Source organism: Wyeomyia smithii, chromosome 3, assembly GCF_029784165.1.
Source record: "Wyeomyia smithii strain HCP4-BCI-WySm-NY-G18 chromosome 3, ASM2978416v1, whole genome shotgun sequence".
NCBI classification, from domain to species: Eukaryota; Metazoa; Arthropoda; class Insecta; order Diptera; family Culicidae; genus Wyeomyia; species Wyeomyia smithii.
In genome coordinates, this window is record NC_073696.1 from 27,543,318 (window position 1) to 27,555,537 (window position 12,220).

The 12,220-nt window shown below is 38.9% G+C and overlaps 1 protein-coding gene across 6 annotated transcripts in view; it reads right to left on the reverse strand.

Moving 5' to 3' along the window:
* The window catches only part of LOC129726863 (paired amphipathic helix protein Sin3a), a 29,227-nt gene that overhangs the window by 8,967 nt on the left and 8,040 nt on the right, over positions 1 to 12,220 (reverse strand). The gene's annotated exons all lie outside the window — the stretch shown is intronic.

The following is a 12,220-nucleotide window of genomic DNA, read 5'->3' on the forward strand; positions in this document are numbered from 1 at the left end:
TGTTAGGTGTCTACCCTTTTCCCTATAGAGCACCCCGATAAGCGCGAGCCGTATTATTTCGTCTACTTTCGGTTGTACTCAACCAGTTTTTGTGGTTGTGAGGTGTGCTGGCGATTGCAACCATAAAAACTGCACTAACGTCTCTTTCTGCAGTAGAACGACCGATACTCAACACATCGGGGCAGGGGCAACAGAAGTGGAAAGAGGAATAAAATTTCACTCCCAAAACGGTAGAAAAGCCTCTCACTGGAATCTGGTTTGCGATACATTTTCCTTTGCAAAAATATTGACATCGCGGCGCACAAGAGCGCATCCAATACAACGACGACACGGTCCTTGAATAATAACAAAAACAATCTCATCACACAGCACAGTTCAACTCGGGACGATTGCGCGGCGGTGACGGTGACCGAGACATCGACGGAGAGGCAACTAGCAAGCAGCCAACGCGAAACGGTCATGTTCGTGTGTACGAGAATCGGACAAACCTGCTCTCTGCTCCTCAACAACACATAGGAGTACGAGCGTTATTTATTGAACCGGTATTTTCTTTCGCGCGCTCTTCTTCTTTTCAGTTTTTCGTTGCATCAATTATCATTTTGGCTTTATATATATTATAACAACAAAGTTGCACAATTTTATTATCTCATCGCTTCGTAGAGGTTGGATTTACTCCGATGGATTTGTGGAGCCACCCGACACTGGGAGAGCTTAGTAGTAGAGCAGAGTTCACGGGACACTTGCTTTCACCGGTGCACTCACCTTCTCCCTATCAGCCAGACAGTTAGTGTTTGGTAGTTTGTTCTAGAAACTCTAGTTTTCATATGTTCAAAGTCATAATTTTATTATCATTTGAACGCGAGCACAAACAGCATGAATTGAAAGATTGAAAATTACAGTTTGGTAACAGCATTCAGAATAATGACTAAATGCTTAGGAAAGAGCAGAACTGCATCCAATTACTATTGCAAAAGAGATTGGGAAACTCGAGGAAATTGGAGAAACGGCCATTTATGTGTTTTAGACGTATTTGTTATTTGGTGTAAAGATACGCTCAAATGAATCATATGGTTAACACAACGGTGCATTTTAAATTACTTATGTTTTTTTGAAGTAGAATACTTCTCTCAGGAAGTTCGGCTACATAGGGATGTGAAATGAAAATCTAAAACCGAAAAAAGTGAAAAATATGTCCAATTTCAAATGCTAATAAATCGGTTAGTATTCGATGGATTTCCTTCGTTCTTGCAGCAATAGATTGGAAAATCTTCTAAGATTCTTCCAAAATGAAGATAATTGTAATTTTATTATTCAAACTATTGTACCATTGAAAATAGTTAAGCCTTGTCAAAACGGAAAATTAGACCTCTGATTGGTCGTTATATGATTGCTTCCCAAGCACGGTCGACATAATCATATACCTTGCAGTTTAAAATATGCTATTTGGCCTATATAAGAGCCTGTTTCAGCCGAAGCCGCTCATAAAAGTTCTAGAAAGCGACAACAGTAGTCGTCCATCCTTAGCAGCAGCACTAGCAGTGCAGTGGATACCAGCGAAAGTGGATAGCGGCCACAGCTGTGGCATAGCACAGTGGGGCGACTCCATACAAAGGCTGGCAAAGCAAAAAAAGTTTCGATAAATGTGACAAAAACTTGGTATTTACACAATTTTGGTGCGCTGAACACGAATTTGGCATCCATTTTTTGTTTGGGGCCGTCCATAAAGCACGAAACCCAATTTTTAATATTTTTTGGCACTTTCTTCCTTTTTATAGAATTATATGATCTTTGACCACAAGAAGTGCCACCGGGCGTCTTCCCCATTAAAAAAAAAACGTTATTTATGGACGACCCATCGAACTAAACAATTTTTAAATATATATATTTAAAAAAAAAAAAAACAACATAAGTAATACAAACTAATTACAAATTGAAAAAGTCATCATCATCATCATCTTCCGCTGTGATCGCTAGAATCTTCTGTTTCCAGAAAATTTGAAATTCATTATACTTATCAGCAAGAAAAATGTCTTTCGCTGCAATTTTCATTTCTTCTAGTGATTTTCGATGTTTCATTGTTTCATATATATGTTATCTTCTAATCAGGGTTCTATGGTTGAAAGAGGACATTTAAATACATGTATAACACCATGACTTGACAACTTACTAGAAAGTGAATTAGGGGGTGCCGCTGAAATTGAAGGCTCCATAATAAAATTCAACAAATTTATGAATTTGAAAACCAAGACACTGGAATGACACAACGTTCTAAATGAATACGAAAAGATGCGGAGTGCGACGACTGTTCTTTGTTTTACCCAAATTTTGAATGTAGTCACAACCGTGGCAAACTGCGGCAACTAAACTTTTAAGCTACTTTTCTACCAAAAATCAGGTTTATTTAATTTTTTTTTAGTGTCAGGCCTACTATAACCAAATTTTACAATATCTAATGAAAAGGGTTTGTTTTGCACAATATTTACAACAACTTTTCCTTTGACGTCAAAAAAATCCAAGCTATCCTTGAAGCTACAGAGCGTTTCAAAGTAATGTACTTTTTTCAAAAAAAAAAAAGACAAAAAACGTCAGTTCGCCAAGCTTTGAAAAGTCATAAAAAATTCAGAATTCATGATATTGCGCCCAAATTTTGTATATAGACACTTGAATGTTATAGCAATAAAGGAAAAATATTATGAAACAGCTAACGAAAAAAAAATTTTTTTTGGCTGATGGCCAGCGATTCCCCACTGTGCATAGCAATGGATAGCGCACCAGTTGCAGCGGATCTCAGCATCGATAGCAGCTAGGCCAGCTGATGCAGGGGCAGCGGATACCAATGGTAGCGTATAGCGGCCACAACTGTGGCATGGCTATGGATAGCGTAGTAGTTGCAGCTGGTATATCTGACCATGAAGCATTTATGCAAATAGTTGAATGAAAGTTGCAATTGTAGCAAACGCCCTTTTTCAAGGCTACTAAATGTATTTGGAAGAGCAGAATGAATGGTTATTAATAAACTGCAACTGAGGTTTAATGCTGCTGCAAATGCACAGCAGTATGATGTTTATTACGATTTGTTGATACTGTGCTTAACAAGCGGTATATACGAAACAAATCCGATTTAGAAATGACTGACACGCAAGCAGCCTGGTTATGTTTCTTGTAAATGTATTCTACTTCAACCTTGCGGTCGTGGCTTTGCACACAACCCTCCTGTGATGTTTTTTTCATGGACCAACCATTGCGACTCGCGACTTTGATCTGTTGTGATAACGCTCGAGAGTCTGCTGTATTTCGCACTTCTATTTTTGATAACGCCTATGGTGGCGAACCGGCCTGTGGTTGAAAACCACCTTAATAAAGTAATAATAATTGATAATGCAATTTGACAGTAAGTGAAATGCTTTGAAAAAGCAGATAAACTAGCCGGACTAGGATCTTCTGAACAGCAGTGGTATCTCTCCATGCTTCATGAAAATGGAATTCAAAAACTGGGAAAAAATGATCATAGATTTAAATTGGAAACACACTATCACTTCCCGGCAATTAAAACAGTTTGTGATGCCACATGCATCAAACACACACAAAATTCTTGCTCTATTTAAAAAGGACCTATGCACCTATATACTGCCGCTCCAAGCATAACTGTCCCAGCGTCCATAAGGTTTGCACAGAATATGGGACAGTTATGTTTGGAGCGGCAGTATAGGTCTAATTACAGGGCATTGTTCAGCCAAATATCATCTGAAAATAATTGGAAAGGCTGACAACGATATTTGTCGTTTTTGTAATGAAGAAATCGAGTCTTCAGCACATTTATTATATATTTGTCCAGCACTTTTCAACAAAAGAGCAATGTTTTTCAATAAGGGACTGTTACACCCCTCTGAAATTTGGCTGTCTTGTCCTAATAAGGTAGTGCAGTTTATACGGCACATAATACCTAATTGGGATCATACCTAAATCAGGGGCTGAGATTTACTTCTCATAGTAATTTTTCACCCTGATCAGGTGATAAAAAGCTGGGGAATAGATCTAATTTATGGTCGCGGTAGCTAAAACCCAACAAAAAAGCGAAATTCTTTATATCATTCGTGTCTGTGTTTACTTTTACCCTTTCATTTTACGCACACTGCTCTACTATAACGAGCCTCGTTCCTTCTGCCAATATTATCTACAAAATGTTTTAAAAAAGGTCGATACTTATCATGTTTTGTATTATATTGGATGCCTGGTTCCAGAAAATTGAAACTTGATATTTGCTAAAGGCTCAAATACACACACGGCGTAATGACGCCTTCTATTTTGCATGGAGAAGGCGTCATTACACCGTGTGTGTATCTGGGCCTTCACGATATCAACTTATATTTCATTGTAGCCTTTTCTCTTTTGTAACATTCCGCTAAAGTCCGCTCTCGCCATACCTAATGAGCTGTACAGATAGTTTCTTGACTAAAAATAAACTAGGAAATGATACCAAATTGACCTTTCTCCGACCTTCATTACCGCAGAGACCATCTTTTTATTTTATTGTAATATTCCATAAGGAAAAAAATATTTCTAGGTTCCAATTTTTTTTCAGTACTTTAATTCGTATCCATCTTACAGGTTTGGGGATAGATTTATTCTCAAAATGCTGTTTTCGGTACCCATTCTCGAGCACTCGATAAACAGTAGACGGTATTGTTTGTGACTTTTATTCGAAGTTTAATTGTACGATGCCAGCATATAAAATGCAGAATGGAATTGGAAGATAATGTACACATAGTTTTGCAATAATTTTATTTGAACGATATCAAAATAGGTGTTTTGACACCTCAGCCTAATTGAAATACTACAAGATATACATCCCTAGATGTTGTATGAAATGGTGACGTAGGGCTGAACAGTGTACACCGGATTCTCTTTTTGCACAGTCTTTTTTACACGCCCGTGACAGTGCGTAGACAAGGTTTGTATCTCGACAGAATCAGGCCATAATCTAAACTAGTAAAATTGCACATAGAACCACCGTAAGATGACTAATTTGGGATTAATTTATCATTTCCAATGTACAACAATTCGATGGCTTCCGCTTTGTATTGATCGATAATGGCACCGGCTGCGTCCTTACCGTCAATTAGGAAAGGGAAGAAGGGAGTGTTACAATTGTTGTTGCCAGAGACCGACTCTATCTCTGCATCTCTAACAATTATAATGGAAAGGAAGGTTAGTTTGTCATGGTAGTAAGTGACGGATTTTTACATTTTTCCCCTTTCCTCAACACGCTTATACAGGGTGTTCAATAAGTACGAATACAACCTTTCATCATTGTGTAGGTGCGCACCATCGAAATTCTGTTTATACACAGACTTGACAGCCAACTGTTTAGCGAACAGAATAATTGCGGGGCAATTTTTAGCGGGGGCCTAGTGTGGTTGGTAACGTCTCCGCCAACCACGCTCGACGCCTGGGTTCGAATCCCACCGCCGACATAGGTGTCGATGGTTGTGAGGTGGCGTGATCCACTCACAACCAACCCAACTGGTCTAGATTCAATCCTAGCCGACACCGGGAGATTTTCTGAGGCGAAAAATCTCTGGGATCACGCCTTCCATCGCATGAGGAAGTAAAGCCGTTGGCGCCGGTCCGTTAATAAACGGGTCGTGAGTTAGGGTCCTGGGTGTGGAGTCGCCTCCCTGGGCGTCGGTGATTGGCCACAACAGTGGCGGAACTAGACCGACGGAAAATAAGCGAGAATAAAAAAAAAAAAAAAATTGCGGGGCAAGAGCTACGAGACTACGATACTCAAACCTACGACGACTGGCTTGTTAGGCCAGCATCGTACCTCGGGACCATCTGGGAGATGATTTTTTTGATTCATATTTTCATAATTTCTAAACAAAATCTTGATACATAAAATGGTTCATGTTGAAAAACGCCACCGAAGTTGCCTCTTTCAGAAATGATGAAAAATATTTTTTTGGAATGTGTTGGAATATACATAATCCTGCTATGGTATGTTGGCCTACAATTAAGTTGATAATAAGCTCTTAGTTTCCTAAAACTGGAAGTGTAATGGACTTAACCCCACAGAGTCTCCCGTAGGCAACATAGAAAATATGTGGGATTTTCATAATATTGACCATCAAAAACATCAAATGTAAGCACGTGTAAACACAGTTCTCGATAGTGTGTCTGAAAGCTCTATTTGTGCCCTTCATGAATCTATGAACAAGTTTTGCGGAGAATTTGCGTTTTTGTAGAAAGAGATGAATAAAAACTTTACTTTTTTTGCATTCAATTTTAGGGTGATTCGGTGATTCGTATATCATAACAATTAAGCCCAAAAGACATTGAGGAAACGTACAATTAGTATAATTATTTATTTGTATACATTGACGACCTATTTTTGCTTTTCCAAATACACAAGATTTTCTCGTATGTGGATTTTATTGAAAAACGTCTCAAGCTCCACATACAGCACAAAGGGGGAGTGTTCCCAACTAATATGTCGTGAAGGTTTCCAATAAACACTGCTTCAATATAAATTGGTTCAGGAAAGAATATTTTATATTTTAATTTTGCGCATTTTTTTAAGTACCGCCCTGTGTACTCTACTGCTCTTCTTTGCCGAGCCTCGTTAGGTACCCTGCCAAGCGTCGGCAATTATAACTACATGGGGGGTATTGATTCATCAATCGACTCTAATGTATAATCGTACAGGCTTGCCAAGCAGAGCGAACATAAATTAACTCTCTAGTGTCCAGTGTCGTTTTTAGACACGCCTCAGTTGAACTTCTAAAAAGCTTCAATAAATACTTAAAAAATGTTAATAAAGAGGATACGAGCTCCCCGCATTCTTACAGCATGAGGGTTGTAACAAACTTTACAGAAATGCTTCACCTTCGAGACATAAAAGTCTTGGTTTATGGAAGCAAACATTAGTATAGATATAGAGAACATCACAGTAGGGAGCTGGCAATTAAGGCTCTTTCCCTCCAAATAATAATGATGCAATTAGTAAAATATCAAAGCTCCAGTTCTCCTGCTATCTGCAATAGTGGAGAAGGGAATCATCGGATCGTTCAGAGCATGAAACGTTTCGTTTCGTTTTCAAAGTTCCTTGTTTGTATTGGGGTATTTTTCTTCCAGTATGGACGTTCTCACTGCAACCAGAATCGTTGATCTATTGCCTGATCTATTCTGCCTGTGTGTCTGCTGTATCTCGCACTTCTTTTACTTGCAATACCACTATTGAAAAATGGCATGCTAATTATTATTATTTTATCCATGCTTGTGTGTAAGGTGATTTTACCTTCCTTCGACACGAGTGGGGCCCCTGGTTCTGGGCCAGACGTGAAGACAAAGTGGAGACCTCTTTTTCTGCTCGTCACCTTCCAGCAAAGCGTTAAGTCATTCCAAAATTTAAAATTTTCCTCCCTCCAAATTTTTTAAGAAAAGTGGGTCCCTCGAAAATATCTGCCTCGGCCCCCAGTACCTAAATCAGGCCCTGTTCGCAATTATTGTGTGAGTCGACAATATAAAAGGATTTGTGCGTGTAGATCATTCGAAATATGCATAGGCGTCATCCACAAATTATGTGAGGACTTTTTTAGATATTTTTGACCCCCCCCCCCCCCCCCCCCTACCGCAATAAGGCTTAGTAGGATTTTGCATTTTTGAATCCACTTTCTGGAACTTAGAAATTCTCGAACTGGGGCCAATGGAACGTATAGGAAAAATTTGACTTTCGAATTTCGTTTAGCAGTAGGACAATAAATCAAGTTTCGTATTATCGAACAATGTCCTCATACAAATTTTAGCTCAATCAGACTTCGGAAAGTGGTGCCTCAAAGCGGTCAAAGATTCACTTTTTCGACTGACGAAAAAAACGCTTCTACCTGTGAAATGTTCGATATCGATTTTTTTTATGCCGAATGTTTTAGAAATAGGACATCAGATCTATTATCGTCAGGCTTGTCCTATTATCACCTGGAGGAATAATGGAGTCATTAAAAATCAATCTTTTGCAGGAAGATGTTCGGCATAACGAAAACCATACAGCCAAATATCAAAGCTGTAGGACATTATTACTCCCCTGACGATAATAGGACAAACTGGTATTATAAAAAATCCGTTTTTTTTAAAAGACTTTCTGGGACTTAGTACTTCAAAATTTTTTATGTCATTTCCACCCTAATATCTACATAAACATTGCTCTCCAGAATAGTGAATACTTTTTAAATACGAATTCCAGGATTGCAACATTTTTTCCCCGTACTTAAATTTGTATCTATCTTACAGATTTGATTCTCAAAATGCTACTTTCCGATGCCAATTTCCAACTCGAGCTCGATAAAGCGACAGACGGTATGTTTAGTGAAACTTTTATTGAAAGTTGTAATGTTGCAAAAAAGTTGGAAGATAGTGTTCGAGACACGGGCACATATGATGTTTGATGTAAAACTAAGGTTGGTAGAGACAACTGCTTTGTTGTTAGATTGATAAAAACGCAGTTGTGTACCGTTTCTATTTGAACGATGCTTTGATACCACAGCAAATTATTAAATTGATTGAGAAAGAAGATTATCACTAACGTCTCGAACAAACTTTAAATTCTGGAGATCAAATTGATCTATGCCCATGAAATTTGACTCGTTGGGACGAGAAAGTTTTGTCGATTTTTCATTTGCGCAATAGACAGTTTTTCAGTATAATTGAAAGCCGAGGAGCTTCAATTAATAAATATCGAAAAAACAAAAGAGGTTTTCATTAATTTTTTTTTGCCCCTTAGAGATTATGTTCAATCTAATCCTTCCCAGCGAAGGCAGTTGCAGGCTATTTATATTGATTTCGTTACGGCACCTTACTGTACCTTCCCCGATCGAAAAACCGTTTATCTTCACCGAACACACTCCACACTGTGCACTTCTCTTTATTATTTGGCGTTCCACCCGTTCCATTTCAACTTTCACCTATCACCCCGGGTGTATTGCGCTGGCCATCGTCGGTTGTTGCCGCATGATGTGTGTGCTACCGACTTAATTGCAAACAACCAAACATGCAAGCAACATGACCCTCCAAAATAAAAAAAGATTCTTACTCGAACTGGCGCGCAGTGACTGTACGTCATAATAAAACACACACGGTTGCTGTGTTTGCTGTTCTTCGCACCGTCATCGTCTCAGTACCCCCCGCGTACAGCTCCAACCAAACCATGAAGTACTCCGCTTCTTCTCTTCTAGTATCATCAGCCAGCAAACGGTGAATTTAGCCAAGCATTCATCCGGATTGCGTCGAGGAAATCGTCCGTCGTACAAACTCCGGGCTGAAGGCGAACTTCCCAATCTAATGAACGACCAATGTTGTGAGCTGCTCTGGAACAGCAAAGCCGCCGATGAGGCAACTGAGGTAAGAAACACAACAATATGATCAGCCCCGCGGACTGTCTCGCGCAGAACGAAAAAAAAAAAAAATAAAAGAAAACAAGTTCAGTCATGAAGTGAAACAAGCTTCGTTAAGGTTGTACTCTCTAGAAGGGGAGAGGGAAGGCTTTATGTACATCTTTATTATGAAACGAACACAGTGAAACAGAACTCAGAACTGTACTTGTGTGGCATTTACCGTATCATAATGGCACAAATCCACAGCTAATTTGTATACCTTTTTCAAGCAAGTTTAAGCGCATGTGTGCGTTTTCAGGCGGATAAGCAAACGAACGGACGGATGGAATATGCACAGAATTCTGTTCCGATATGCGCTCGAGTCGGTCGCGGCTGTGTAACCGAGGGCAACAGACATTACAGTGGTAGCCTCTCTTTGGTAGTCTCGTGCTGCCGCCTTTTTCCCTTTATTTTATTTTCTGCCGGGCGCAAGTGTTGGTAACGTTTGCTGTGGCTGCATACATTCACCCCAGGCAAGTGTATGAGTTTGGCAAAATATTTTTCTTATTAGATTTGAACATTTTGAGGTTATTTCATCACCAGTGGCCAAGATAGTAAAAACACTGCCGTTCGGGTGCTTGGCTGTTGCTGCTAACCAACCCCATTAATCCCTTTTATTATGTGCGTGCTTGTTCGGTCATAGCAGGCTTGGTTTTTTAGTCCAATGGAACAACAATCGAAGTTTCGGTAAAATTGTTCGTGAAAAAAGGATGAATGATCTGAAAACAAGGCAGAGTACAGTTTCTAGCGACCGGGTGTCTGGTTAGGATGAATAATGAAAATGGTGACATAATACCGCCTCAGAGGTAGAACGTTTGCAAACGATTCCGAGAGCATCAGTGCCAGCCAGAAGCTAAAGAATGAAACCGCGAATCGCAATCAGCGCCATTGTGTGAGCGCGCGTAGAGCGCAAGTGGAATATATGAATGTGGTAAAGTTGTCGCGAATGCTTTACACGCAGCTGGAAACTGAAAACGAAATTGAATCATCTAGCGGCGAAAAGTTCTGGTCTGCTTGAGCAAAAGTTGACACTCGTTGGGACTCGAAAACTGAGTAAACAATGAAGACGTAATTTGCGTTGCATCATCGCGGGACGGCGAGTAACACAAGATCCTGCTCTTGGAAGCTAGTTTCTACGGCTCTCGCTCGCCATAGACGGATCGATAAACTTTGTTTGATATGCTCTTCTAGAGAACATGAATCATCTAGGGTGGTATCATAGAATGAAGCTGTTGTTTGTTTTAATGCTGATATTTGTTACCTTCCGTTGCGTTTACTAATGTAATAAACACTGATTGAAGATACACCAAGCATCGTTAAATTTATCAGGTTAATTTAAGACGTACGACTGTCAATGACTATCAACAACTATCAAGCTTATCAAACACAAATTGACTGCATACCTAATTGATTGTACTGAAATAGGCCCTACTCCCTTCAGTAAATTGATGTCTTGATAGTAAATTAATCCCAGTGATTATTTTGAAAACATTGAATTTTAAAGTTAATAAAGTACCACTCATGTCTATCATAACTGGAAGCTTCACCTATCTAAGCTGGATAAGAATAGCATCAACGTTTAGATCAGTGGTTTTCAACCTCTTTTCGTTAATGCACTTCCTTCTGATAATTCACACGGGCGTTCCCCCTGTAGCAATGAAAATAAACAAATGTTTTGGGACTTCTATTTTTGACAGGTTTCATGTCTTTTTTGGTTTCAGAATAAGTAATATAACAATGACATTCTGAAATTCAGTCAGTGCTGTTGTCAATCGCAAAAACGAAATACATGTGGCATTTTCCCACTCGCAATGCTTCCCCTCCAACGGTCTAGAGGGGGAATTCTCTACCGGCTAAAAATCGCTGGCTTAGACGTTGCCTGTTGTTAATTGGCACATTCACGATTTGGATTATTCTAGACGAATCTTAATTAGTTGTTTTTTTCGTAAAATGATTAGAATGTTATGAATGAATGACCCGGGAGTAAACGAGACAGAATTGTTTAAATAAAAGTATATTTTCTGATATTTTATCTGACAATATATGTAATTTCCCTTACTTTTCACAAGTCGGCTTTTAGGATAAAATGAGATAAGAGAAGTGCTCTAACAACTACATAACGAGTTTCTAGAGCACTTTTTTTAATTTTCAATTTTTCAAATTTAACAACAAATCATTCAACTAATTAAGGAGAGCTTCACAAACTTTTCAAACCAGTTTAACACTCAGGACATCAAATTAGTCTAGGAAGCGAACATAAGTCGACCTATTGGGACGAGGTTATTTTATCCAATTTTTCTGACACAGAAATAGAGAATATGACATAACAAGTACTGTGCCAAACTGTTTTTAAAACCATGTTTCTGGTCGGAATTCATTTTTACACAAAAATCACTAGTTACACGTTATCTTTATTAATTTTATTCCACTTGATAAGATGCAGCCTCAAAGTTTGAATGAAAAAAAAAACCTCTTATGAATGAAATGCATTCATTTTACTCAAGTTGATTTCAAAGCAAAAATTTCAACATTCTCTTATCATCTCGTAATTCCAATATGAAAACACCATTAAATGCAGTAACAGCATTCGAAAGCAAAGACAAGCTCAAAGTAATTCTAATTTTGCACTCCACCATGAAATGCATCAGTGAACAAGCATTAAGGTGGGATACACCGATTGAGGGGTTCAAAAAAAGAGGATTTTTTTTTACCAAAAATGACGCCCCACCCAGCAGCAGTGGATGATGCCGCCGTACGATGGAGGAGGCATTTTTTAGATACTTTTTTTGCTTTGC